The sequence below is a fragment of the Pipistrellus hanaki genome (assembly GCF_964339955.1).
Source record: "Pipistrellus hanaki genome assembly, chromosome: 5".
NCBI lineage: Eukaryota > Metazoa > Chordata > Mammalia > Chiroptera > Vespertilionidae > Pipistrellus > Pipistrellus hanaki.
Window position 1 is genome coordinate 36,878,746 of NC_140507.1, and position 8,885 is coordinate 36,887,630.

Here is an 8,885-nt window from a genome sequence, read left to right on the forward strand (position 1 = left end):
TGTACGGCACTCCCCGATAAGAAAGGTGATGTTTATGAAGTGTATAATCTACGTGAAACAGCCAGTCTGCAAAATTGCATAGGCATCTTGTTCTTCCAAACCAGCAAGAGAGATGGATTCTGTCTTGCTGTTTATGCCACAGTGTTATAAAATGTCCCCATTTATACTGAGTCAAGAACATCTTGAAAACTTAAAAAGGTCCATTCAGGACATGGCTCTACCTCAAATCATCTTTTTTTCATTGTTATTGCAGCAGTACCTTTTACTGAAATTATGCATTACATAGAGACGGATGCTTGCAGTTATCATTGGGGCACAAAACATTTGCAGTAGCAGACAAGAGTAAATTCAAGTCAGTGACTCTCTAATGGGGCATTTTCAGGATGATTGGATAAATATAAACCCTTTAGAAACCTATCTGAGGACACTGGTAAGGTTTTTGATTATGCATGCCGCCGTGTTTACAAAAGAGCTATTTTCTCTTTTATAACTCGTGGCAAATTCTGAAAATACAGCTCCTTGATTTTTATCATCTACTATTTATAACAAAGAAATGGCTTGCAAATGTTTCAGTAAGCAGAAACCGAAGCCTCCTGCATCCTCACAGGGGTTTACGGCTGGAGCTCTTTTTTGTTTGTGTCATGTTTAGTTGTTTGTTATTTGGTTTGGTTTGTTTGGCCTGTGGGTTATTTTCTAAGCTGCAGAGTTTTCCATGTGGTTAGTCTAGACATATTAGTTGCAACAATAATGCATTGTTTTCTGCAAGGCCAGTCTTGTTCTGAAGATAATTCCAAGCATTGTCTGGAAAGAAACATTGTCATTTCAGGAGTGCTATTTTTTTTTTTTTAGTATATTAAGGTTAAAGAAACTGAACATATCCTTTAAAAATAAGCTTCTGAAACTTTCATTTGCAAAAAAAAAATATGTGTCTACATCATCTGTTCTTGTGTTAGAAGCAGAAAGCCAAGTTGAATTAAAAAAAAAAAAACAAACCTGTTGTAAATCAATAAAGTATTCTTGATTTCAGAATAAACATTTTCTCAATCCATCAGCCAAAATGCTAAGAAAATATTTGTTACATATTGAAATACTCTTTGGAATTTAGAATATGTCTTCAATTTTAAGCCAACCCACCACTTACAATATTAATGTATGAACAGATGCTGTAAATCTTACAATATAGACCCTGTGAAATTTGGAATAAATTGTATGGAGTTAAAGGTAATATTGTTAACATAGAAATGACATGTTTCAGGGGAAAATATGTATAAGTATAAAAATAAATTTACTTTCTTTAAAATGTTTTAAAAACTGATTTCAATGAAATAGATCTTAAAACTTATTTCATCACCTCTACTTAATTTTTTTCTTTATGCTGAAACCTGTAGGCATATTTGTTATTCATCAGGAAAAAAGTAATATCATTGTATGAGCTGTGAATTCTGTTCTGTCTTTTGTTATTTTGTATAAGAAAATTTCTTCTGAGAAGAAGAGGATTTTTCTATTAAGACTCTGGGCAGTGCTTCCGTAGAGCAATGCGTCATCCACTATTGTGCTGCCATAGTTACCTGTGGGCCCAGGAACAGAATGCTGGAAGGTGTCTGCTCTTTCTTACCAGTCAGGTGCATTTATTTAAGTATATCTCCCAGCTGTAAAGCATGTAGCCTTCACTAGCTTTTAATTAGAAAAACGAACGCATGTTGCTTTCTCTGGCAGCCAAGCAAAGTGAAAAAAATTCCATAGGTTTTCTTTTGTAACTCCCAAATCTTAATATTTTTGGTTGATTTTTCTTTCAATTATTTATGAAATATCATTTAATGTTGTCTTTGTTTCTCCCTGCATTACATGTATATATTCCATCTGTGTTTCATTACCAAGACACCAAAATTGTGCATAACTTTAGAGATAGGATGAGTTCCATTTCCAATTACTGTTTATTTACTTGTGTCTATTTACAGTAAATGGTTCCTTTAAAAATCTCTTGTTACCTTAACATTGAGTATCAAGGCACTTGTGTAATAAGCCATCCCAAGCTTTCATACTTGGAGAGTTGATGAGGCTCAGCGGATAGCTCTCACCAGAGGTCTCTTGTGGAGTCCCACACAGGTGGAGGGTGTGGTGGAGTATTGGAAGGTTGTGCTGCACTAAACATCCAAGTTGTCTTCTTCATTAAAGACTTTGTAGCAGACCTAGGAGAGCCCAGAGAGCTGAGGCTGGCCAGGTCTCTCTCTCTCCTCCAGGTGACCAACATGACCTTCTCCACAGCACTACAGTTTCAGGGTAGTAAGAATTATTACACACTGTCTGCTAAATTCTCCCAAAGGGAGTGTTCTGAGAGAGTTAGGCAGAAGATTCAAAAGCTTAAGTGAAATGAAAATCACTGCTTAACTTTTGATGACCAGAGTAAATGGTCCTTTTAAAAGATGTCCCCCTCCTCCAGGGAATCAGAGGTTATCAAAGAGACTTGCATGATAAATAGTGAGTCTCAATTTATATTTATGTGATAATGGTGGAAAATTTTGGAGACTGGAGACTGTTTCTACATCTTCTTGATCCTTTAAAAAAAATTTAATATTATTTTTTATTGTCTAAAGTTTTACATATGTCTTCTATTGATCCTTGAATATGGATTCTTTTGTTTGTTTGTTAATCCTCACCAAAGGATATTTTTCCATAGATTTTTTGAGAGAGTGGAAGGGAGAGGAGAGACACTCAGAGAGAAACATCAATGTGAGAGAGACACATAGATTGGTTGCCTCCCACTGCAACCAAGGTATGTGCCCTTGATCCAAGTCAAACCTGGGACCCTTCAGTCTGTGGGACAGTGCTCTATCCACTGAGTCAAACCAGCTAGGGCAAATGTGGATTTTTATGGGAGGAAGTGATGAGCTCTACCGTTAAATACTGTGGGGTCCACAAAGAAAAAATGAAAGAATTCAGTCACCATGATCCTAGGATAATAGCTCTGAAATGAGAGAGGTGAGTACTATGAAACTTTGTGGTATCATGGGACTCCACTTTCCTAATCCTATATAATAAAAGGCTAATGTGCAAATAGCCTAAATATAGAATGACTGGTCGCTATGATACACACTGACCACCAGAGGGCAGCTGCTCTCTCTCCCACCCCCTGGTGGTCAGTGTGCTCCCACAGGGGGAGTGCCACTCAGCCAGAAGCCGAACTCATGGCTGGTGAGCCCAGTGGCGATGGCAGGAGCCTATGCTGCCTCCCAGCAGTACTATGGACCCCCAGCAGTGCTATGTCTGCCTGCAGCTTACGACCACTCTGCCTAAGCTAGCAGGCGGACATCCTCTGAGGGGTCCCAGACTCTGAGAGGGCCCAGGCTGGGCTGAGGGCCCCTCCACCAAGTTGTCATGTCATGCACCGGGCCTCTAGTCCACTCTAAGAGGTTATATGAACTTAACCATTCCAAGCTTTCTCTGTTTTTTAATCATATGGAGATAGAAATAGTACTGCGGTTAATGGCATAGAGGATGTAAAGACCTTCATTTGGTGGCTAGGAGACAGTTCCAATAATAGGTGGTTGTGGTCATTATAGGAGTAATGAATTAGTTCTTTCTAAAAGGCTGTGCCCTTAAAGACATACTAGGTATATATGTTTAAAAGCTATGGGTTAAAGACCCATCCAATACCCCAACATAGACCAAAGAAAATAAATGTATAGTTTAAAAGCTATTCACTTATCTAATATTTATTGAGTGACTTCCTTTTTCCAAGTGGTGCACATGATACTTAAAGCAAATTGGCTTCCTTTCTTCCCTTTTGGAGCTTGCCTCTCAGGGAGCAAGAAGACAGTGAGCACCCAATCATCCAGTCACCAATGCCGAAGGATTGCAAAGAACACACATTCTCCTGAGAGAATAATAGAAGGAGGAGGCTTATCCTAAGTGTGATCAAGGAAAGTCTTGAAGAAGGAGGTGATATTTCACCACACCTAGTAATCTGACAATTGTCTAACAATGGTTAATTGAAATAAACACTTTTATGAGAACAAAAACTGTATGTTCAAAACAAGGGAAATCACTGTCGCTTTTTAAGAGGTCAGTGAGGTCCAGTTAGCTGGGATGTGGGGAGAGGGGAAATGATAGGGAACTGAGCAAACAGATGGGACAGGTCACCCAGGTTCCTGGCTGCCAATATTAGGTGTTTAGATTTTGTTTGAGAGAAAATAAGGGGCCATTGAAAATTTTTACTAGGATAGCATGCTGTCCAGTTAGTGTTTGTAAAAGGTAATATTCCGTCATCATTTGGAGAATCTGTGGAATAAGAGTAACAGAGGAAGAATGTGGAGACATGAGGAGGTGGTTAGGGTCATGCTGGGAAAGATGAAGAGGAATGTGCAGATGTGAAATAAGCTTTAGAGGAATAATTGATGGGACGGTGGATCGGATGTGAGGATCAAGGTAAAAAGAAGAAAGAAGCACAATTCCCAGGAATGCAGAGTTTGGAACTGGATGGGTGGTGGTGCCATTTGCTAAAACCCAATAAATGAGGCTTTAAGGGTAAAGGCAGAAATTTAGTTTTACAATTTTCATTTTGAAACCCAAGCCTGCTATCCAAGGAAAATGTCAAGTTTATAATGATCTGGACTGCAGAACTAAATGTGGGAATCAGTGCACTGCAGATGGTGTCTAAACTCACATGACCAGAGGGGCTCGGCACAGGAGAGGGAGACGGGAGGCGGACAGACCCTGGACTGAGTCCTGAGAGGACCGAACTAGGGACAGGGGACAGCACAGGGTAAAGAGTGGCCAGCAAGTTGGAAGAGAAACAAGAAGAAAACAGTGTTACAGGATCTGAGAGAGAGAGAGAGAGGACGGTGCTCCACTAGGAGGGAGAGGTGAATCCTGCCAAATTCTGTCAGAGCTTAAGAAATATAAGGACGGAGAGAGAAATGTTCCCACTGAATTTGGCAGCTGGTGAAGCGGAGGTGACGTGGTCCAGCCTTCGAAGGCTCCAGGTGGACTCCCACGCGGCTCAGGCTCATTTTCGTGACCCAATTAAAGATGTAATCAAGTTGCCAAGAATAATTAATTAAAACTCTTGAAGTGCATACATCTAAGAATATGAAAGGGTTTCCACTTCATAACCCAAAACGAAAGTCCTTGAAATCCCATTTTCTCTTCCTTTCCATTCTCCCACGCACCTGAACTTCCTCACACCCTCCAGATCCTCTGCTCCTCACTTTCTCGGCCTCTCTGTCTCAGTTCTATTTTTATTTTAATAGGAAAGTTAAAAATCTCTGCACCTTGTGTGCGTGTGTGTGTGTGTGTGTGTGTGTGTGAGAGAGAGAGAGAGAGAGAGAGAGAGAGAGAGAGAGAGAGAGAGAGAGAGAGAGAGAGAGAGAGAGAGAGAGAGAGAGAGAGAGAGAGAGAGAGAGAGAGAGAGAGAGAGAGAGGGAGAGTTGGTTTATGGTCATTTTTGTTCATGGTTATTTTTTTTATTCTTTGTTTTGAAAAAGTAGAACTTCACCTCTTATTCTTTGTTCTGTGTTCACATTTTCTGCAATAAACCAAGACGTGGGAAATATCCCAACAAACCATACTATTATAGTCTTTCCAACTACTTATTTGATCTTAGCTTTCCATGCTTACATTTTTTACTTTTTTGTCACCAATAGGTTGTGATGTAGGTTGGCAAGCACAGGCCTTCCCTTAGTGGAATGAAGAGCTGAAGGCACAAAGACAAAATTCACATTAGCATATAGGAGGAAGAACCATTAGTGTGTATAATATGCTCATCAATATCATTCCTTGTCACATGACAATGATGGACCATTGGCAGTCTCAGGCAACCCAGATAACCAGAAGCATCCAAGTCAAATTTTCTTCCAAGAGCCAATTTGTTGCCAAGTTCAAGGGGAGAGGAGAGATCTACGATCTTTCCTTCTAACTCATCCCAATGGCGTGCAAATAAAAGCTCAGTGCAAGAACACTTGTACAGTTAATGGCCTTCAGGCTGCGTGGAGGCGTAAGCTTCTCAAGAAGAAACAAAATAGCACTGTGGGAAGCAACTCTTCTCAGCAAAGTACAGCCTAAAAGTATTTCGCGGGTGCTGCCCTCACTCAAACGTTAGAAATACGGCATTTGAAATATTCTCCAAACCTAGAAGGACCTTGGGACTCAGTGTTTGCTTTTAGGTCTGTGCTCAAGATGGTTGAAACTCTCAGAGGCAGTGAAAAGCCACACTCACTTGGAAAATGATCCACCAAGATTTCCCCATAGGATTCCAGACCATTAGCCTCTGGACACTGGATACCAACTAAGTATTAAAAATGGTGTCATATTGAAGGTTCTCAACTGTGAGTGAGAACCAAACACAAACTAGGCAGTACCAGAAAGTCCTGAGATCTGGGTCCTAATGTTTCCATGATGGACACAGTGTGGGCAGACCAACGTCACTGCTAATAGGACTGACAGCTGTGCTGAGGGAGAGTTCCTGCTTGATGCTGTACCATGGATGGTGCCTGTGCTGGGTGGAAGTTACTGTTTGATGTCCTGCCGTTGACCTAGAGCTGGAGTGGCCGGCTTACACGGAGGTGAGCTAAATTAAGTAGTTTACCTTAAAAGTTAAACATTCTGTACAATCACACTCTCCTGCCAAAAATATCCGTGTATTCTATAAAATCCATAACCTTAATTTGCTAACTGAAAATGTCTTTCTCTAGTTCATGTCCCCCCAAAATAAACATAGTCTGGTTTAATTTATTGAGCGTGTCTTCGAAGTCATGTGTAAAACTATGTCAGTTGTAACATGTATAAAGTATATTTTATAATTTCATAAATGTAAGGTTTTATTCAAAGCATATTTTAAATGATGGGAAATCATTTATTTATACAGTGAATAACATAAGGTCATGATAAGATAAGGAGATGGCTCCTAGAATATGCTATAGGTTTTCATAGGACATTATGACCCCTCATTTTAAAAGAAGGGACCTAAGATGTAAATAAGCTACATGATTTATGAAAGATCAGAAACTAAATAAAGTAAAATCTACACCTTCTGAGTCCTAAACCTATGCTTTTAAAAACAGTGTTGCCCTGGCCTGTTGCTCGCAGGGGTCTTCAAACTACGGCCCGCGGGCCACATGCAGCCCCTAGGGGAGTCTGATCCTGCCCGCCAGGTTTTTTGGGCAGTGAGCGCAGCCAAGGTGTTACAGTAGGAATTAGTAGTTCATATAGTCCGGCCCTCCAGCTCTCTGAGGGACCGTGATCTGGCCCCCACTTTAAAAAGTTTGAGGACCCCTGGGAGCATCAGACCAAAGGGTTGTAGTTTGATTCCTAGTCAAAGGCACCTAGCTTGATTGCCTGTTCCCCAGCCCCTTTCTGAGGTATATGAGGAGAGGGGGCAACCAATCAATGTGTCTCTCTCATTGATGTTTTTTTCTCTCTCTCCCTATTCTCAGGTGAGAATTAAACTATATATATAGTATATACACTGAGTGGCCAGATTATTATGATCTTTGAATGCATAATTACCTGGCCACTGAGTGTGTGTGTGTGTGTGTGTGTGTGTGTGTGTGTATACATATATTAGAGGCCCGGTGAATGAATTCGTGCATGGGTGGGGTCCGGCCAGCCTGGCCAGGGGGAGAGGACATGGGTGGTTGGCTGGCCTGCCTGCTGGTTGAACTCCTAGTCAAGGGAACAATTTGCATATTATCCTTTTCATTATATAGGATATATACTGAGTGGCCAGATTATTATGTGTTCAGAGATCATAATAATCTGGCCACTCAGTGTATATTCTGTATTAACATGGCAAACATTTGTTTATATGGGATGTCAAAACATATGCTAAGAATTCCCAGGCTCGTCCTCACAGTCCTTGATGCCTGACTATTCCTACTGAACATTATGCCCAGTCTGCCCCAGCCCAGTAGTACCTCTCACCAACCTATTCTAACCATCCTGACTGATTTCATACCAGCTTACACAAACTCATTCTTCCTTCCCAAAAATCTGGCTTCTGAACCCTGAATGTATTTGTCTCTGTACCCACCTCCATATGGTCTTCTCCTTGACACATTCATTGTATCTTGGTTTCATCTTTCTCCCTGGTTTCTTTGATTTACACCTGTCATTCCAGCATCATTGGTTTTCTTGTTTTAGAATCTCAAGATTCAGCCTGAAAAGCTACTATGGGGTCCAGGTAAAACGCCAAATCTGTGGAATAAGAATGCTAAGGGTAGCAACAAGTGACTGTCTAACATGGTACCATGCTACCACGATCACTCAGGAACTTCTTTTTGATAATTTATCTTTTTCACATCAAAGGGGGCTCCTGACGGGCAGGGTCCTCGTACTCTTGGTTATTAGGACCAGGCCTGGCACAGAGGAAAGATTCAATGAAACATTAATTGGTGTAAATCTTTAGGTGTTTTTACCTCTACCTTGCACTTACTGTTTGTAGAGAAGTGAAGTAGCTTCCTCGAGTTCACAAAGCAGAGCTTGGACTAGAGGCTGTGTCTGCAGGTCGTTTATGGAGCAACTTCTGTACCTTCTAGAGACCCTTCTAGGCTGAGAGATGAAGCACTCGGTGGAGAGTAAGGCCAAGTCCCTTTCCCATGGAGCTTGCATAAGCAATAGGGAGACAGATGTGTGCAGAATAAAGTGCCATATAGTGGTATATTAAACTGATACAGGCAATAACAGAATGAAGGGTGTGCAATTATAAAAAGGAGGGGCAGAGCCTAATCAACATGACTCAGTGGTTGAACATTAACCTATGAACCAGGAGGTCACGGTTCAATTCCCAGTTGGGAATATGCTGGTTGCAGACTCCATCCCTGGAGGCAGCCAATCAATGATTCTCTCTCATCGTTAGTGTTTCCATCTCTCTCTCCCTTCCCCTTACTCTC